This window comes from Corythoichthys intestinalis, chromosome 16 (genome assembly GCF_030265065.1).
Source record: "Corythoichthys intestinalis isolate RoL2023-P3 chromosome 16, ASM3026506v1, whole genome shotgun sequence".
Taxonomy (NCBI): Eukaryota; Metazoa; Chordata; class Actinopteri; order Syngnathiformes; family Syngnathidae; genus Corythoichthys; species Corythoichthys intestinalis.
Genome location: NC_080410.1, coordinates 35,631,005 through 35,649,297, shown reverse-complemented (window position 1 = coordinate 35,649,297; position 18,293 = coordinate 35,631,005). Strand labels below are relative to the sequence as shown.

The window sequence follows — 18,293 nt, the reverse complement described above, 5'->3', positions numbered from 1 at the left end:
GTTGGTTTTTAGGATATGTAGAGCTGGGTGTCATCCGCGTGACAGTGAAAGTGAATGTTGTGTTTGCGGAAGATGGAACCGAGGGGGAGAATGTAGATGATGAAGAGGAGCGGCCCCAGGACAGAGCCCTGAGGCACGAATTAATAGTTTTTTTCTTTGTAGTCCAAAAGGTTATCAATATGCTCCCACCAAGAATTGATAGTTTTTTTTGTTTTGTTTTTTTAATAAAGGGAACCAACAGGTTGCTACCAAAATCTGCCATTAGAATAGTGCCTATGTTAGTTCATTGGCTGCATTTGACGGCGCTAGACATCCAGTTCGTTTAGACTGAATTATACATCCAGCGCCGTCAATGGCCCTGAAACCAACGCATTCATAGCCAGTCTTGTGGGCATTTACAGGTTCTTCAGTGGTTCACATCTTATTTATATGATAGGGATTTCTTTGTGTCATTCGGAAACCATCAGTCAGAACAAACCAAATTCACACGTGGAGTCCCTCAAGGGTCAATTCTTGGACCACTCTTATTTAACATCTATATGCTTCCTCTAGCTCAGATTATGGAACAGTATGACATCTCCTATCACACCTATGCAGATGACACAACTCTACATTTCTGTGTCCCCACATGATTATAGTCCCTTAGTCTCTCTGAGTAAATGCATTCATCAAATCAATGAATGGATTTGCCAGAATTTTCTCCAGCTAAATGTGGAGAAGACAGAAGTGATCATTTTTGGGCCAAAAATGGAAAGGCCAACGATAAGCAGGCACCTGAGCACAATGTCACTTACAGCTACCAATCAAGTCAGAAATATTGGCGTAATTATTGATTCAGACCTAAAATTTGATAGCTATCTAAAGTCCGTCACTAAATTGGTGTATTACCACCTAAAAAATATAGCCAGAATTAAGGGGCTTCTGACTTAATGAGACATGGAAAAAGTTATGCATGCATTCATTTTCAGTAGATTGCACTATTGCAACGGTATATTTACAGGTCTTGATAAAAAATCAGTCAGGAAGCTGCAGCTAGTACAGAATGCTGCAGCCAGAATCCTCATTAATATAAAGAAACTGGACCACATTACACCGGTTTTCCCTGATAGGATTTTGAATGTTCAGTTTTGCATTGTTCAAAATGAATATATGATACCTGCTGTATTGGAGCACATTAGGCACCAGTGCTTCTTGGTGTTTTATCCAGCAATGACTGCCGAGCTAAAATTGACGGTTAGCTTTATTATGTTTTTATTTTACACCATCATCACTCTACAGCTGTCTTTTTACAGATTAAATAAAGCATCAACAGTGTTCATAATTAATACAACAGCCAGGTGAAAACTTTAATAAAATGTAAAAAAAAAAATTTTGTTTTTAAATCTAATATTCGTAAATGTGTTTAGCGCCCCCTAGGAACAAAACCATCATTTCATTTAATTTTTTTTATTTTTTATTTTTTTTTACGGTGAAAGAGAAGGTAACAACACAAACTGCTGTTAGTACTACATCAAGTTTTTTTTGGGTGGGCAGAGCATGTCCGTGGGTGGGCACAGACCCCCCCCCCCAACGCCCCTGAGTCATTGTTTGTCCTGTCCTCGCCAAGACATTGTAGCTAAGTCCTATAGTTAGACAGCAAGCTAAGCAGTCATCTTTCCCCTCTCTCTCTCACTCGGCTGCGCGACTTCTTCGTGGGAGCAAATGCACTCTTCCTCATGGGTGCGCTCTTCTTTGTGTATTTTCTTGTTCGAGTGCGAAAGAACTACCTGCTCTACACTTCTTGCGCCAAAATAAAGGCATGCATCACAAAACATAAGTTAACATAATCAAATACACATTTCCTCAAAGGCGCAGAACAGTCATATTATTAAAATAAAGTAGGGGTGCACGATATCCATTTTTTGAAACCGATACCAAAATCGATAACTTCCTGCTGCTCAAAGCCGATACCGATATCGATAACCGATAATAAATATATAATTTTTTAAATGTATAATCTGCGTTTTTGAACACCTGGAGGTTTAAAAAAAAAAAAAAAATAAATAAAAAAACTAGTGGTAGATTCAACATAGATTTGCCTTTGATCTCATCAAATTTTTCATAATGACATGAACAAAACAGTGCGGTTCACTTCTGCACTGCCCGACAGCCAGCTAAGAATGAATGAATGCACTTCCATAAACCACAAGGCTTGGTCTTTCCTTGCTTTTATGGGAAGACACTTGTCTTAATATTGTGAAAGTACAACAGAAAAATACACATATTCAATACTCAATATACAACAAACTGCACAATAAACTTGTATACACAACTATTATATGTATAGCATTGCACACTAGCTTGAGCTACTAAAGCATTGGCTGGCTTCTATAACACAACTTATGAAGTTCTGTACATATGACCCTTCACCACAGAAGTAAACATATATTGCACATCCACATGTTATAGTAAACATAAAATACTTACATATATTTCCGAGGTGGAAACGTAACAGAAAGCATTCACGACTGTCAGCGCTCCCGCTAGACACCCCAATGTGTAAGTGATTGAACTAAACTACTGTAACAAAAAAAAATAGGTGCAGTGAATTATTCTGACCAGTAGGTGGGAGCAATGGCCCGCAAATGGTCAACTGATTTCCTATACTAGAAACTGTAAAGCCAGAACAGTACATATTATCAGTCCTATTATAAATGTTATTGGATTTATCGGGATGACGTAATAATTCCTATTATCGGGCCGATAATTTTCGGACCAATAATTATCATGCACCAGTAAAAAAAAAAAAAAAAAAAAAAAGGAGCGAGGTACAATAAGGTACTGTTTACGTGACTTAAAAAAATAAGACTGGAGACAAAACGGCGGATGAGACTCGTCGCAAAGTCAAAATCACGTAAGTTGGTTACAATGCAACCCAGGGACTACCTGTATCGATAGTTGCTGTAACCCCATAACGTGATATCATCGTTATTGTGAGCCTTGTATCACAAATCGTATCGTATCATATCATGACGTTCCCACCCCTAGTAGTTATCGATCCCATTTTTATCTCTGGAACCAGTCTTTGTTGGAATTTGGAAAGACCGCAGGTGTAAAACTCAAGGCCTGCTGCCAAATGTTTTTGTGCTTGAAGATCAAATTGCCGGTTGTCAACTCTGATTTACTGACCTGGAAAAAAATGGAACATCTAGTTTTATGAAATGGTGGTCACGCACATTGTTCGACTTTGAGGAAGAAAGTATCTAAGAAGCTTTTTGCCACTCTTATCCGAGCATTCCATATAAATGTGGTGTCTAATTAGACAAGGATAGCAGGGATTGTCATCGTGGTCACGATTGCTCACTCAAATCCACCCGCGGCGCGGTTGACACGTTTTTTTTTTGTAGATGACTATCAGACGTCAAGAGAAGGCGGAGGCTTTTCTATTTTCTTTCTCTCCTGCCGCGGGTGCCTTGCCAAGGATGGCGGACGTGAGCGTGCGAACGACCCGTCGCTCGTTGTTGTGATTTCAATCCCTTTGTTGGAGCACAATTGGAGCGACTCACGCTGCTGTTTATAGCCCCTTGCTTTGCTTGTCTTCAAGCAGGGAGCATATGATCTTTTCAATAGTTGGCAATGGTTGTCTGTCAAAAATTTGCCAAAGTTTGAGACGGAACAACTTCCTGTACTGGTTAATCTATTGTGGATGTCGTGGGGGTGCCGGGGCCTGTCCTAACTAACTATGGGCACACCCTGAACTGGTTACCAACCATTTACAGAACTCAATACTATTTATATGAAAGAAAAATGAAAAATATGTAACTAAGAAATTGATTCATAAAAAATTAATTTGGCTGCCAGCTTGCCTCCTGCCATAGTGAGGTGGGATAAGCTCCAATACACCCACGAGGGTCTCATGAGGATAAGTAGTACAGAAGATAGAATGAATAATTAAACCATCGGGGTTTTTTTCCTTTTCTTTTTACCCGTCCAGCTGCTAGGACATGGAGAATAGGAATATGAGTGTCCATATGGTCTGAACAGTTTTAATGTATCACATGGGAGTTTGTTATAGAATGATCCCTCATTTTTCGCATTTAATGGGGACCAGAACCCGCCGCGATAAGTTAAAAACTGTGAAGTAGCACCCCCACACCAAAAAAAAAAAAAAAAAAAATGTGTGTGTGTGTGTGTGTGTGTGTGTGTGTGTTTATTGTATTTATTCAGATTTAGCATCGGAAAGAGATACATATAAGACATGTTTTTTTTTCACTTTTCTTTCCCAAAGTATAATTTAAAAAAAACTTATGTATAGATTAGGGCTGTCAAACGATTATAATTTTTAATCGAGTTAATTACAGCTTAAAAATTAATTAATCGTAATTAATCGCAATTAATCGCAATTCAAACCATCTCTAAAATATGCCATATTTTTATGCAAATCATTGTTGGAATGGAAAGATAAGACACACGACGGATGTATACATACAACATACTGTACATCAGTACTGTATTTGTTTATTGTAACAATAAATCCACAAATGGCATTATTAACATTCTTGTGATCCACGGATAGAAAGACTTGTAGTTCTTAAACGATAAATGTTATAGTTACAAGTTATAGTAATTTTATATTAAAACCCCTCTTCATGTTTTCATTTTAATAAAATTTGTAAAATTTTCAATCAAAAGTAGAGTTAATATAATAATAAGAAGAATAAAAATACCAATAATAAAAATAGAGTGAAAAGTTTTACGTGTATTTTGCATAGCTATTTTGATATGGAATGCCAGTTCATTTTGCATTGTTGTTTAACTGTGTGTCAGATTAGGGCCTCATTACTATAGACTGAAGTGCTTTTCTTTTTGTGAACATTTTTTTTTTTGAGAGAGAGATAGGAATATTATTTTTGTTGTGCTTTCACTAAACGATACTTATGTTTGTTGTGAAGGAGAAGCTTATGCCAATAAACGGCGCGGTTCAAAGAACGCCTGTGTCCACTCGCCTTTACTGTATAACATATACAGTGGGGAGAACAAGTATTTGATACACTGCTAATGGGTTTTCCCATTGGCAGTGTATCAAATACTTGTTCTCCCCACTGTATCTGTACATATCTTACCCAAAATAAAACAAGAAACAAACATAATTGCCACTAAAAGAAAGAAAACTTACCGAAATATGTGTGGAGCACAAATAGCAATTTGCATTGCATTGTGAATACAGCATAAACGTCTCACAACTACTAATTCTCCCACGTTTAGAAGACATAACATGAGTATGGAACGGCGCTGCCCCCAAGCGGCCGGTCGCATTCTCTTCACTCTTAATGTCCATAAACGGCCTCATTGTAATGTTTGAGGCAATATGCCAGCGGGTCATTCATTGCATGCGTTAATTGCGTCAAATATTTTAACGTGATTAATTTAAAAAATTAATTAACGCCCGTTAATGCGATAATTTTGACAGCCCTAGTATAGCCCTAGTATAAATAGTTTTCAAGCAATTCAAATGTAATAATTATCATATGTTTATATATTATATTATATTATGTTTTAAACAGGTTACTGTCCCACCGAATTATTTTTAAACAAGAATAAAGTAGAAAAATGCTTGTCTTTATTAAATGCTTCATTGAGTGAGTCCATTCAAATCTGCTCAAGCTGCTCACGTACACACAACGAGTTGCCACAGCAACTGTTCATCAAGGTAAACGATGATTGACGCATGCAGCGCTTTAAAGTTTCAGCTTCCAAGCATCCCTTAACGTCTGTCAGTCATCGTTAACTTTAATAAGCAACTGCAGTGCACTGCCAGACCAAGAAAAGCAGAAGGAGGGAGAGGAAGACTCTGTGATCGAATCAGGACAGCTCATTTGTATTTATTTTTTTTAATTGAAAAAAAAAAAAAAATCAGCGATGGACCACTGTACTCCCATTGTTGTTGTCCATTATGCTTTATTTATTAGGAGAAAGCAATGAACAGGAAGGGAGTATGGGGGACAGAAAGGAAGGGAGCAGACAGAAGAGGAGAGCAACAAATGACAAGAAATACATGATTACATGCCTGTGCTAGCTATGAACATAGTGGTGCTATCGTTAGCTAATTATTTTTACACGTGGACACCATGTTAAAAGATGACTTCTAAAATTAGTGAAGTCTATGAATTTACTTTCAATTATCAGTTGACGCAAAACGTGGCGCGGGGCCGAGCCATAGGGGCCTATTTTAGATTAAATTAAATTAAATTAAATTAAATTAAAATATTTTCAAAACCAAAGCCGCTAGCGACCTGAACCAAAACAAGCACCTCCCTTAGGCATATACAGGGCCCTCCATAATTATTGGCACCCCTGAAAAAGATGTGTTTTTTAGCTTCTAATATTTTTTAAAAATTCAAATAATATGGGACCTTAATGGAAAAAAAGACCTTCAATACAAGTGCATTCATTCAGTGGGGGAAAAAAATCCCACATAAAGAAAAAATTATTTGACATCAAATAATGTGTTTCCCAATTATTAGCACCCCTGGTGTTAATACTTTGTACAACCCCCTTTTGCCAACAAAACAAGGTCTGGGGACTGAGATGGACATGGGAGGAGCTTGATTTTGTGTCTGTTGAACCATTTCTGTGTAGATTTGGCCATATGTTTAGGGTCATTGTCTTGCTGAAAGGCCGAGTGACGACCCATCTTCAGCTTTCGGGCAGAGGGCAACAGATTTTGATTTAAAATGTCCTGGTATTTCAAAGCATTCATGATGCCATGCGCCCTAACAAGGTTCCCAGGGCCTTTGGAAGCGAAACGGCACCATAGCATCACTGACCCACCCCCATACTTCACAGTGGGTATGAGGTGCTTTTCAGCATGCGCATCTTTCGTGGCACGCCAGACCCACTTAGAGTGTTTGTTGCCAAAAAGTTCAATCTTGGTCTCATCTGACCAAAGCACACGGTCCCAGCCTGGGACCGTGTGTATTTTTGTGTGAGACCAAGAATGAGCTTTTTGGCAACAAACACTCTAGGTGGGCTGTACAAAGTATTAACCCCAGGGGTGCTAATAATTGTGACACACATTATTTGATGTCAAATAATTGTTTCCTTATGTAGGATTTTTTCCCCACTGAATGAATGCACTTGTATTGAAGGTTGGATTTTTCTCTTTTTTCCATTAAGTTCCCATATTATTTGAATTGAAGGTTGGATTTTTCTCTTTTTTCCATTAAGGTCCCATATTATTTGAATTAAAAAGAAAAATATTAGAAGCTTAAAAACACATCTTTTTCAGGGGCGCCAATAATTATGGAGGGCACTGTATGAGTCTTCATGAGCAGCGGCATTTAAAAAAAAAAAAAGTCGTTCCCTAATAAAATCTAATTTTATTTTTTAAAGTATGGCATAACTTAAAATGGCTGTAAATTTTTCAGATTTTAAGCTAGATTCAGAAAAATCATCAGATGCCGAGATAATCACCTATATTTTCCAGATCAATAGTAATATTTAACATAACATACAGTATATGTTTTTGCCCTAAATAGTGGATTCAATTTTTTTTTATTCACTGCAATTTTGACATAAGTTTTCAACATCTAATCACTTAACTTTTACATCAGAAACGAATTACTTGAGTAGAGCATGCAGAATCATCTTAATTTTACTCAACAAAAGCAAATTTTGCATTTTTCTACATACAATCACAACTTATTTAGGTTGAATTCCGATGTCACTATTGCCTCAGCATGTTCGCCGGCTATCTGGACAGTGTTTAGATTGAAATGTTACATAAAATAAAACACGTAAAAGTGTATTTGTTTTTGTATGGACACAGAAATATCTAAATTACGAGTTTCTTGCCAAAAACGGGCAGTTGGCCGAAAATGATCTGATTATTCGAATGTAAAATTACGCTATTGTGCATGGATACAACATCCAACATGGCAGCCATCACAAAACAAAAAGTTGAAAATTCATGTAGATAAATGCTTAAATCCTGGAATTTCTATAGATATGAACGTAAAACAGTCTAGATTCTTGGCTAAAAGCAAAAAAAAAAAAAACAGGAAATTCATTTTACGTAAATATTTCAAGCTGAAGTTAGGCAATTTTTTTCCCATTCATTTTTTTCACAACGTCTCAAAGTGCATGCATGGTGCTATTTTATAGAGGTATGCATCGGCACTCCCCTCACGATTCGATTAGATTACGATTCAGAGGGCCACAATTCGATTCAGAGGGTCACGATTTGGTTCGATTCGGCAATGCATCTCGATGCAATAAAGCCTGGGATGCATTAAAATTCTAAAGCAAAGCATATTTTTCGTGAATCATGAGGCAACACGAGCCGTCAGACATTAAACAACTTTTTATTGGCTCTTGTGTGTCACTCCTGGTTGAAGTCAAATGAAAATACTTTCAGATATATATATTAAAAAAAAATAAAACAGATCACAGCATTTGATTAGTGCTTTGAATGAGACCAGGGCTTTCCCTTTTTTTTTACACACAGTAGCAGCCTTTCACACAGTGCAACATCTGAACTCCTGTGCAAAATAAGTAATAACAGTCACTGTATTTTAGTCACAACGACCTATCAAAAAAAATATTCAAGTAAATATTAAAGAAAACGACAAAGAAACTATTGTAGTGCAGCAGCATCTTTATCGCAATATCAATCCAGGGATCAGTTCAGTTGCAAACAAAACTTTTTTTTTTTTTTTTTTTTTTTTTTTTTGGAGTGACACGAAAAAAACAAGGCAGCAGCAGCAATTTACTTTCATTTCTTCGAGTTGCCAGAAAAAAACATAAGTTTTCTTAATGTTTAAATAGTCTACATATTTTTATGATCATTATAAAAGCATTTACACAACGAAATAACGCTGGGAAAGTTTAATATTAAAAAAAAAAAAAACTTGGGTTTTGCAGACACACAAAGGAGAAGATTCAAAAGGATCACATTTGTGTTGCCTTTGTGTGCATAAATAAAAGTGTCTTTCGTAACGAATTCTCAGTTAGCAGAAAAAAACGCAAGTTTTCTTAATGTCTAAATAGTCTACATATTTTTATGATCATTATAAAAGCATTTACACAACCAAATAACGCTGGGAAAGTAATATAAAAAAAAAAAACCTTCGGTTTTGCAGACACACAAAGGAGAAGATTCAAAAGGATCACATTTGTGTTGCCTTTGTGTGCATAAATAAAAGTGTCCTTCATAACGAATTCTCAGTTGGCAGAAAAAAAACGCAAGTTTTCTTAATGTTTAAATAGTCTACATATTTCTATGATCATTATAAAAGCATTTACACAACCAAATAACTCCGGGAAAGTTTAATATAAAAAAAACAAACATGCGGTTTTGCAGACACACAGAGGAGAAGATTCAAAAGGATCACATTTCTTTTGCCTTTGTGTGCATGAATAAAAGTGTCCTTCATAACGAATTCTCAGTTGGCAGAAAAAAATGCAAGTTTTCTTAATGTTTAAATAGTCTACATATTTTTATGATCATTATAAAAGCATTTACACAACGAAATAACACTGGGAAAGTTTAATATAAAAAAACAAAAAAAACATGCGGGCCAAGGCGTTCATGTGCGTGCACAATCAAATGCACAATACAGAGAGAGCCTGCTCTCGGTTTGATCCCTTTTTAAAATTTTTTTTTTTTTTTTTTAAATAATTTATTAATCCGGCGTGGCGGCCCGACCGGACCTGAACGTGAATGCTTAACATTTTTGGCCCAAAATGTTATTCAGGTTCGGGCACAAGATCTAACCTCTAAGACAGGGGTGTCCAAACTTTTTGCAAAGGGGGCCAGATTTGGTGTGGTAAAAATGTGGGGGGCCGACCTTGGTTGACGTCCTTTACATAGAACAATATATTTAAGCAAATTTTAGCAAGCCATTCTGTGTATCTCATTTGCTTTATTATTTTTTTAAAATTAATAATATCAACAATCTTGCAACTAGCCTTTGTGGCGTTCTCTTTCGATTCTCGGATTCTTGCGAAATACTGCTGCTGTGAAATTAAACTAGCTTCATGTTGCTTTAATTTCTCACTACGTATCTTCCCTGTAATCTTGTCGTACATGTCAACGTCTGTTGTTTGCTAATATCGCCTCACATTGAACTCTTTAAAAACAGAGACTGTCTCTTTGCAAATGAGGCAGACACAGTTGTTGCGAATTTTATTGAGGAAATAGTCCAATTTCCACCTATCGCGTCGGCCGTCGCAGTCAACTTTCTTTTTTGTGTTGATTGTCACCATTTTAGAAAATTGGGAGTTAAGGGTCACATGGGGTAATGTTGCTTAGAGTGCTGCTTCGTTTTATTGGGTAAATGAGGAGCAGCATTTAGTGTGTAAGCTACTTCATATGATGGTAGCAGTACTGCTGACCAATTTATTAAGTCTGTGTGCGGGCCGGACGTTATTGATTTTATGACAGAGGCTGGGGGCCGGATGAAATTTGACCAGGGGCCGCATTTGACCCCCGGGCCGGACTTTGGATATGTCTGCTCTAAGAGATAGGAATGGCTGAAGCGGAGAAAGAGGGAGCGAAAAAGATTATTGATGCACCTAAGACATTGAAAGCAGACATTTGGAGACATTTTGTCTTCTACGAGGTAGGTGGGAAACTTGACCAGAGTTATGCGGTGTGTAAAAATGAAACATGAGAATAATAATACAAATGGCGAAACCAAATCCGTTGCATCACTGGAATTGCGCAGGGAAGATTTTTGAACGTACTTATATATTTTAAAATGCGCTGAATCGATTCGGCTTGTTGCCCGCATCGAATCGAATCGTCCATGCCCCGCATCGGGATGCAGCGCCGCATCAATTATTGTTGACACCACTACTATTTTACATAATATTTACCTTGAGTCCTCGACCAAATCACTCTTAAGACACTCCTGCATGCTTGTATGCACTAAAACTCCTGTGGTGTTTCCACCTAAATCCGTGTTTGAGTTTAGTTAAAGCTGCAACGACGCTCAGCCTGGCCCGGCCCCCTACGGGAAGCCGTGGCGCAATGTCTGGAGGAGCTGTCTCTCCAACTGATATTGAAATCTATGATTAGGAGAAAGCAGTGAACAGGAAAGGATTATGGGGGGGACAGAAAAGAAGGAAGCCGACAGAAGAGGAGAACAACAAACAAACCAGAAATACATTATTACACGCCTGTGTTACCTGTGAACATAGTGGTGTTGTTAGCTAATTATATTTACAAATAGATACCATGTTAAAAGATGATTTCTAAAATTAATCGAGAGTAAATTTTAGTAAACAAAGGTGCAACTGAAACTTTTCCTTTGTTGTAGTGTTAGTAGTATTCAAATATTTAATGTTCAAATTTTAAGACTTTGTAAATGCCGATATGTGAGGATATGTTGTTGGTTTTTTTTTTGTAAAGTTATAAAATACTGAAACTCAAGTGGAGGTACTCTGGTATTCTCATTCTTCTGTGAGTGTCAGAAGAGAACACGGTATTGCACTGCAGTCAGTGACTGTTTCGCTAATGATGTGCCAAGATGCTCTCCTGACACTTCTGTTCCTCTTGCTGAAATTTCGAGTCAAGCCTTTTGAAAAACAAAAAAAGGAGTCTATCATAAAGGGACTCATTCATTACAGGGGACAACTCATCTGCATTGATTCGTGGTCAAACGGCATCAAAATCTACAATTGATCATCTCCTACGTTATGATCAGAATGGTTTTGGGGCCGGGAACGAAAGCGCTTGATTTTGGATGGCGGCTGCATGTTAGCATGGAAAAGAGCAAAATCCCCCGTCTTGAAGCCGCAAAGCTGTTTGAGATGAGGCGGCCTACTTAAAGCGTGAAAGATTGTATCCTAAAATTACACCGCACTCTTGTTCCTTGAGCTGCTTTGAAGTTTTTTTTTCAGGTCCTAGTAGTGGAATAGGATGTGTGATGCTATCACCATCATTTGGTGTGAGGATACGTTGATAATTGACCTATTAAGATAAAAAAACAACAATGCAGCATCTGTGTTAACCTAAAAATAAAGAACCTGTTCCAATTTGACAAAATTATGTTTTTAAAAAATTGTATTTCACCATCCCTGGCAGCCAAAATTGAGCTAATAATAGATTTCATCCGACCTTTCTCATGCAATGTCCACATGAAATGACCTCCACCCATGGAGCTAATGGTGAAAAACAAGCCCGGAGTAAGGCTCTTGCCTCTCCGGCTCACCAACAATTTGATCAATTGTAATTGAGACGTGCGTGTGCTCTGGTTCTCTAGTCATTTGTCCTAATTGAGTGATGCAAGCATGATGCTCTTAGATTACACTGAAAATGAGCTCCTGCCCAATGTTTTGAGGTTGGGGTTAAAATATTAGAAAAAAAAACACTATTAACTGCCATTGTCAGCGATAGTTCGAACGCTGCCAGCCCTCCCAGGCAAAATTGATTTGACGTCAATGGCAGCCAAAGAGTAAATATTCAAAAATTAAAGTAAATACATACCGTAATTTTCGCACTATAAGGTGCACCTGACAATAAGCCGCCACCCACCAAAATTGACACGAAAATGACATGTGTTCATACTGTAGGGCAAATAAGTATTTAGTAGGGCTGTCAAACGATTAAAATTTTTAATCGAGTTAATTACAGCTTAAAAATTAATTAATCGTAATTAATAGCAATTAATCACAATTCAAATCATCTATAAAATATGCCATATTTTTCTGTAAATTATTGTTGGAATGGAAAGATAAGACACAAGATGGATATACACATTCAACATACGGTACATAAGGACTGTATTTGTTTATTATAACAATAAATCAACAAGATGGCATTAACATTATTAACATTCTGTTAAAGCGATCCATGGATAGAAAGACTTGTAGTTCTTAAAAGAAAAATGTTAGTACAAGTTATAGAAATTATATATTAAAACCCCTCTTAATGTTTTCGTTTTAATAAAATTTGTAAAATTTTCAATCAAAAAATAAACTAGTAGCCCGCCAGTGTTGATGTCAATAATTACTTACACAATGGTCATGGATGCTGAAGCCTATAAAATCAGTCGCACCCAAGCGCCAGCAGAGGGCGGCAAAACTCCATAAAACACAACAAGTGAGCGTTTCACTTTACTGTCATTTAAATCTGTCTGAGCGGGGCATCTGCGTTAATTGCGTCAAATATTTTTACGTGATTAATTTTAAAAATTAATTAACGCCCGTTAACGCGATAATTTTGATAGCCCTAGTATTTAGTCAACCACCCATTGTGCAAATTCTCCAACTTGAAAATAGTCGAGAGGCCTGTAATTGTCAACATGGGTAAACCTCAACCATGAGAGACAGAATGTGGAAAAAACAGAAAATCACATTGTTTGATTTTTAAAGAATTTATTTCCACATTAGAGTGGAAAATAAGTATTTGGTCACCTACAAACAAGCAAGATTTCTGGCTGTCAAAGAGGTCTAACTTTTTCTGACGAGGGCTAACGAGGCTCCACTCGTTACCTGTATTAATGGCCCCTGTTTTAGCTCATTGTCGGTATAAAAGACACCTGTCCACAATGTCAGTCAGTCACACTCCAAACTCCACTATGGCCAAGACCATAGTGTAAAAAAATAAAAAGAAATCAACTGTGGGAGCAATTATTAGAAAATGGAAGACATACAAGATCACTGATAATCTCCCTCGATCTGGGGCTCCATGCAAGATCTCACCCCGTGGCGTCAGAATGATAACAAGAACGGTGAGCAAAAATCCCAGAACCACACGGGGGGACCTAGTGAATGACCTACAGAGAGCTGGGACCTCAGTAACACAATGCTCCGCCAGGGACTCAAATCCTGCACTGCCAGACGTGTCCCCCTGCTGAATCCAGTACACGTCCAGGTCCGTCTGAGGTTCTCTAGAGAGCATTTGGATGATCCAGAAGAGGACTGAGAGAATGTGTTATGTTCAGATGAAACCAAAATAGAACTTTTTGGTAGAAACACAGATTCTCGTGTTTGGAGGAGAAAGAATACTGAATTGCATCCGAAGAACACCATACCCACTGCGAAGCATGGGGGTGGAAACATCATGCTTTGGGGCTGTTTTTCTGCAAAGGGACCAGAACGACTGATCTGTGTAGAGCAAAGAATGAATGGGGCCATGTATCGAGAGATTTTGAGTGAAAATCTCCTTCCATCAGCAAGGGCATTGAAGATGAGACGTGGCTGGGTCTTTTAGCATGACAATGATCCCAAACACACAGCCAGGACAACAAAGGAGTGGCTTCGTAAGAAGCATTTCAAGGTCCTGGAGTGGCCTGGCCAGTCTCCAGATCACCACGCCATAGAAAATCCGTGGAGGGAGTTGAAAGTCCGTGTTGCCCAACGACAGCCCCAAAACATCACCGCTCTAGAGGAGATCTGCATGGAGGAATGGAAAGTGTGTGAAAAGCTTGTGAAGAGTTACAGAAAACGTTTGGCCTCCGTTATTGCCAACAAAGGGTACATAACAAAGAATTGAGATGAACTTTTGGTATTGACCAAATACTTATTTGCCACCATGATTTGCAAATAAATTCTTTAAAAATCAAACAATGTGATTTGGTTCTGGTTTTGATTCTGTTTTTTTTCTCTCCACATTCTGTCTCTCATGGTTGTGGTTTACCCATGTTGACAAATTCAGGCCTCTCTAATATTTTCAAGTGGGAGAACTTGCACAATTAGTGGTTGTCTAAATACTTATTTGCCCCACTGTATACGAGCTACCCTGGACTATACGCCGCTGCTGTCCTCACTGTATTATGGGATATTTACACCAAAAGATATTAACCGGTAACATTTTATTGGACAGCGGCATCACACGACGGTCATGAGACCAAATGAACCACCTTTGCAGCCAATTGGTTCAAAGCTTCATTGCTTCAAGAAGCTTCATTTGGCCATCAGTGCTCCCTTGGGGGAGATAATCAACCTCTGCTGCCACCTGCTGTCAACACTCTTGTTGTCCAACATGCCTCTTAGAATGCATTGCAGTGCTACAGATGTAAATAACAAGCAAATTCATGTTCTATGCTAATTAACTCTTCAGTTACTGTTCCAGTTGTTTCATTAATTGCTAGTTATAGTATTTGGTAACACTTTATTTGACAGTGGCGCCATAAGGCTGTCATTAGAAAATCATAATTATGACATTATGCTGTCATGAGCATTAATGAATGCTTATAACAGATGTTATCCTGCAAATTAGCTCACTTTTGAATGGATGTAAAAGATCCAAGCTGGACTTAAACAGAGTTAGTGACATAATTTGCCGGATGACACCTGTCATAAGCATTCAGTAATGCCCATGATAGTGTCACAATTATGACGGTCTTATGATGCCACTGTCAAATAAAGTGTTACCTTTTAATCCAAATAAATCAACAAATTAGCCGCACTGGACTATAAGCCGCAGGATTGAAAATGAAGGGGAAAAAGTAGCGGCTTATAGTCCGAAAATTACGGTAAATGGTACAAACCCATCTTTTACACCCGATTCCGAACTTCTGAAAATAACATGATGGGGCAGCTTTGATGCGATATGACAAAAAATTGTTAGGACTCTGATCTAGGAACAGAATTTGTAAATTCCTATGACGTCCCATCACTCCATCCTTTCCTCCCAAGTGCTTTCACGATTCTCGTGTGCTGCTGAGTGTGCTGTTTCTTTCCCAGTTGTTACTTTATTTGGGATTTGTCACGTTCCTTTTCCCCCCGCAGTGCTCGTTTTGTCGCAGAGTGAAACCATCAAATTGTTCTGCTTCCCTCCCTGAGGGAACGTTGGACTTTTGTAAAAATGTGTGCAGCATTATTGCCTTTTTTATGGGTATGAGCACTTGGGAAGCAACTTTGTTTCCTGTTTGCCAACATTTCAGGTGTGTAATAATGGCTATATCAGTTTGGTTTTCATGCTAGAGAAAATCATAGAAATAAGAATGGGATCAAACATGAAGATGGCTTGAATCAGTGGTGTTGCTAGGCCTATTTTAGGCAAGGCAAATATATATAGCACAATTCAACACAATGCAATTCACGGGGTTTACATCACATGAAGATCATAAAAATCACATTAAATCAATAGAACGTAAAAACAAAGACAATCGAAACAGGAAATAAAATTATACATAAAAATCGCATATTCCATATTCTACATCAAATTGGTGTGCATGGCTGTCACCCCAGGAGAAAGCCTCTTCTGAAGACTGTACACAAGAAAGCCCGCCCGTCTCATCAGTTCATAGGACATGGTTCCAGTAATCCATGTGCTTTGTTGGCATGTCTACAGCGAACTGTTTGCGGGCTTTCGTGTGTACCGTCTTTAGAAGAGGCTTCCTCCTGGGGTGACAGCCATGCACACCAATTTGATGTAGAATATGGAGTATGGTCTGAGCACTATCATGCTGACCCCCCACCTCTTCGATCCCTGCAGCAATGCTGACAGCACTCCTGTAATGAGTCACATGACATTTTGGAGGGAAAATGACAAGCAGTACTCAATTTGGACATTTAGGGATGTACGTAGTTCCCATGCGGTGTACTCACTTTTGTTACCAGGGGATTAGATATTAATGGCTATATTTTGAGTTATTTTGAGGGGAAACTCTATTATATAAGTTGCATTCAGACTACTTTTCATTGTGTCAGTGTCATTTTGTCATTGTTGTCCCATGAAAAGATATACTTAAAGACCAAATGTGAAGTAATTTCATAACATGCCAAATAGGGTCACAATTAAAGTAATTAAACATTGCCCAACAAAAAAAGCATGAAAAAAATAATTTATATGTTGTATATTTGACAAAATAATCGCGTTTCCGAAGTTCGAGCCTGAAAGGGGACGAACCCGGAAGTGATACGTCACACCGAGAACAGCGATGGCAGCGCTCCATACGGCTGCCATACAAAGCCCTTCAAACAATGATTCAAACAGCGATATAAGCGATAGATCAAGCGCAAGGGAGGAAATCCAAGTTTTTGAAGAGTTGGAGGAAGAAGAGGAGGTTGGAATTTTATGTTGGACCTAACATGTATTAGCCAGACGCTAATCAGGATGCAAACAATGTGCCTAGACTACCTGACATGGAATGGAGACAAGACCCATCAAGATTAAAGGATTGGTGAGATATAGGTTGTTATTATTTTCATGATTTGAAGATGCAGGCATTTGCACATGATTTTATGTTTTTGTCTATCTGATGATATTGTTTAAAAAAAATAATCAGACTTCTTGTTCATTTTGGCAGATCCAGCAGCTCTCGTGCATATAAAATAATAATATAAAAACGTTGGAGGGAAAGAAGGAGATGAGTCGTTGATGGCTTTCTCCACTTTATTGTGGCAACAATAAGAAAACAAAATAATAGCGGACTGCCGCCACATTCGACCGCGAAGTTTTGCTTGTCGTCATCTCCCCCTCGCCTTCTACTACTCACAGCTCTCCAGTCCCAGCGTGTCTTAAACGGATCGCGCATAGTGTCTTGTTATGAGCTTTTTGTTGACAAAGGTATCGAACACACGACGTGCTGACAACTTTGTTTCCTTATTAACACATAAAGCTAACAGTACGAACACAGCTTGGGGCTCTCGGCAGGCTGTGCGGAGCGATAGATAGAGCCTGTAGAAGTGGCGTCTAATGGCGTGAGGAAATGTAGTTTTTTCACACAAGCGAACAGATTACAAAGCACCACTTCAGAGTTGTCCCGAGACGACATTTGCCATGATTCACTGCGAGATTGACTCAATGGCTACGCTAAACCAACACGCTATTTGTCAACTGTCACCTGTCAGCGGCTCTCGTAAAACACAAACTAGAAGGCTGTCATGCGATCACCGTAAAAAAAAACGCCGAACCGTCCAGAAGCAATGCAATGCTTGAAGCATGAAGGTGAAAATACATAATACAAATACAAATAAATGTGCACAAACTCACCGGCGTTGTGTGTCTCTTACGGCAACGTGACCGTGAATTACCCCGATGCCAACCCGCTTATATGCACATCCACACCCCTTTCCCGATTGACAGTGAATTAACGCTTTCGGACAAGATCGTAGATGATGCACAATTTAAACACGCTTAACCTAGCGAACGCAACAACAACTATGATCGGGGATTGCCACCAGTTAGCTTTCGGCTAACATCACTAGCTTCTACTGTTCATACCACAACAGTTGGCAGCTCTGCTTTGACAAAGTCATCAGTCATCTATCCAAAAATCACACTTACTTTTTGGCAAATCCTTGATCATAAGCAGACCGGTTAAGGAAGCAGGCATCTTCGAAGACTTTGTTGTTACGAC

The 18,293-nt window shown here is 38.4% G+C and overlaps 1 protein-coding gene across 1 annotated transcript in view; it reads left to right on the top strand.

Annotated features, from left to right (window-relative positions):
• LOC130904650 (SH3 and cysteine-rich domain-containing protein 2-like) overlaps window positions 1-18,293 on the top strand; it is a 74,492-nt gene that overhangs the window by 11,246 nt on the left and 44,953 nt on the right. The window lies entirely within an intron of this gene.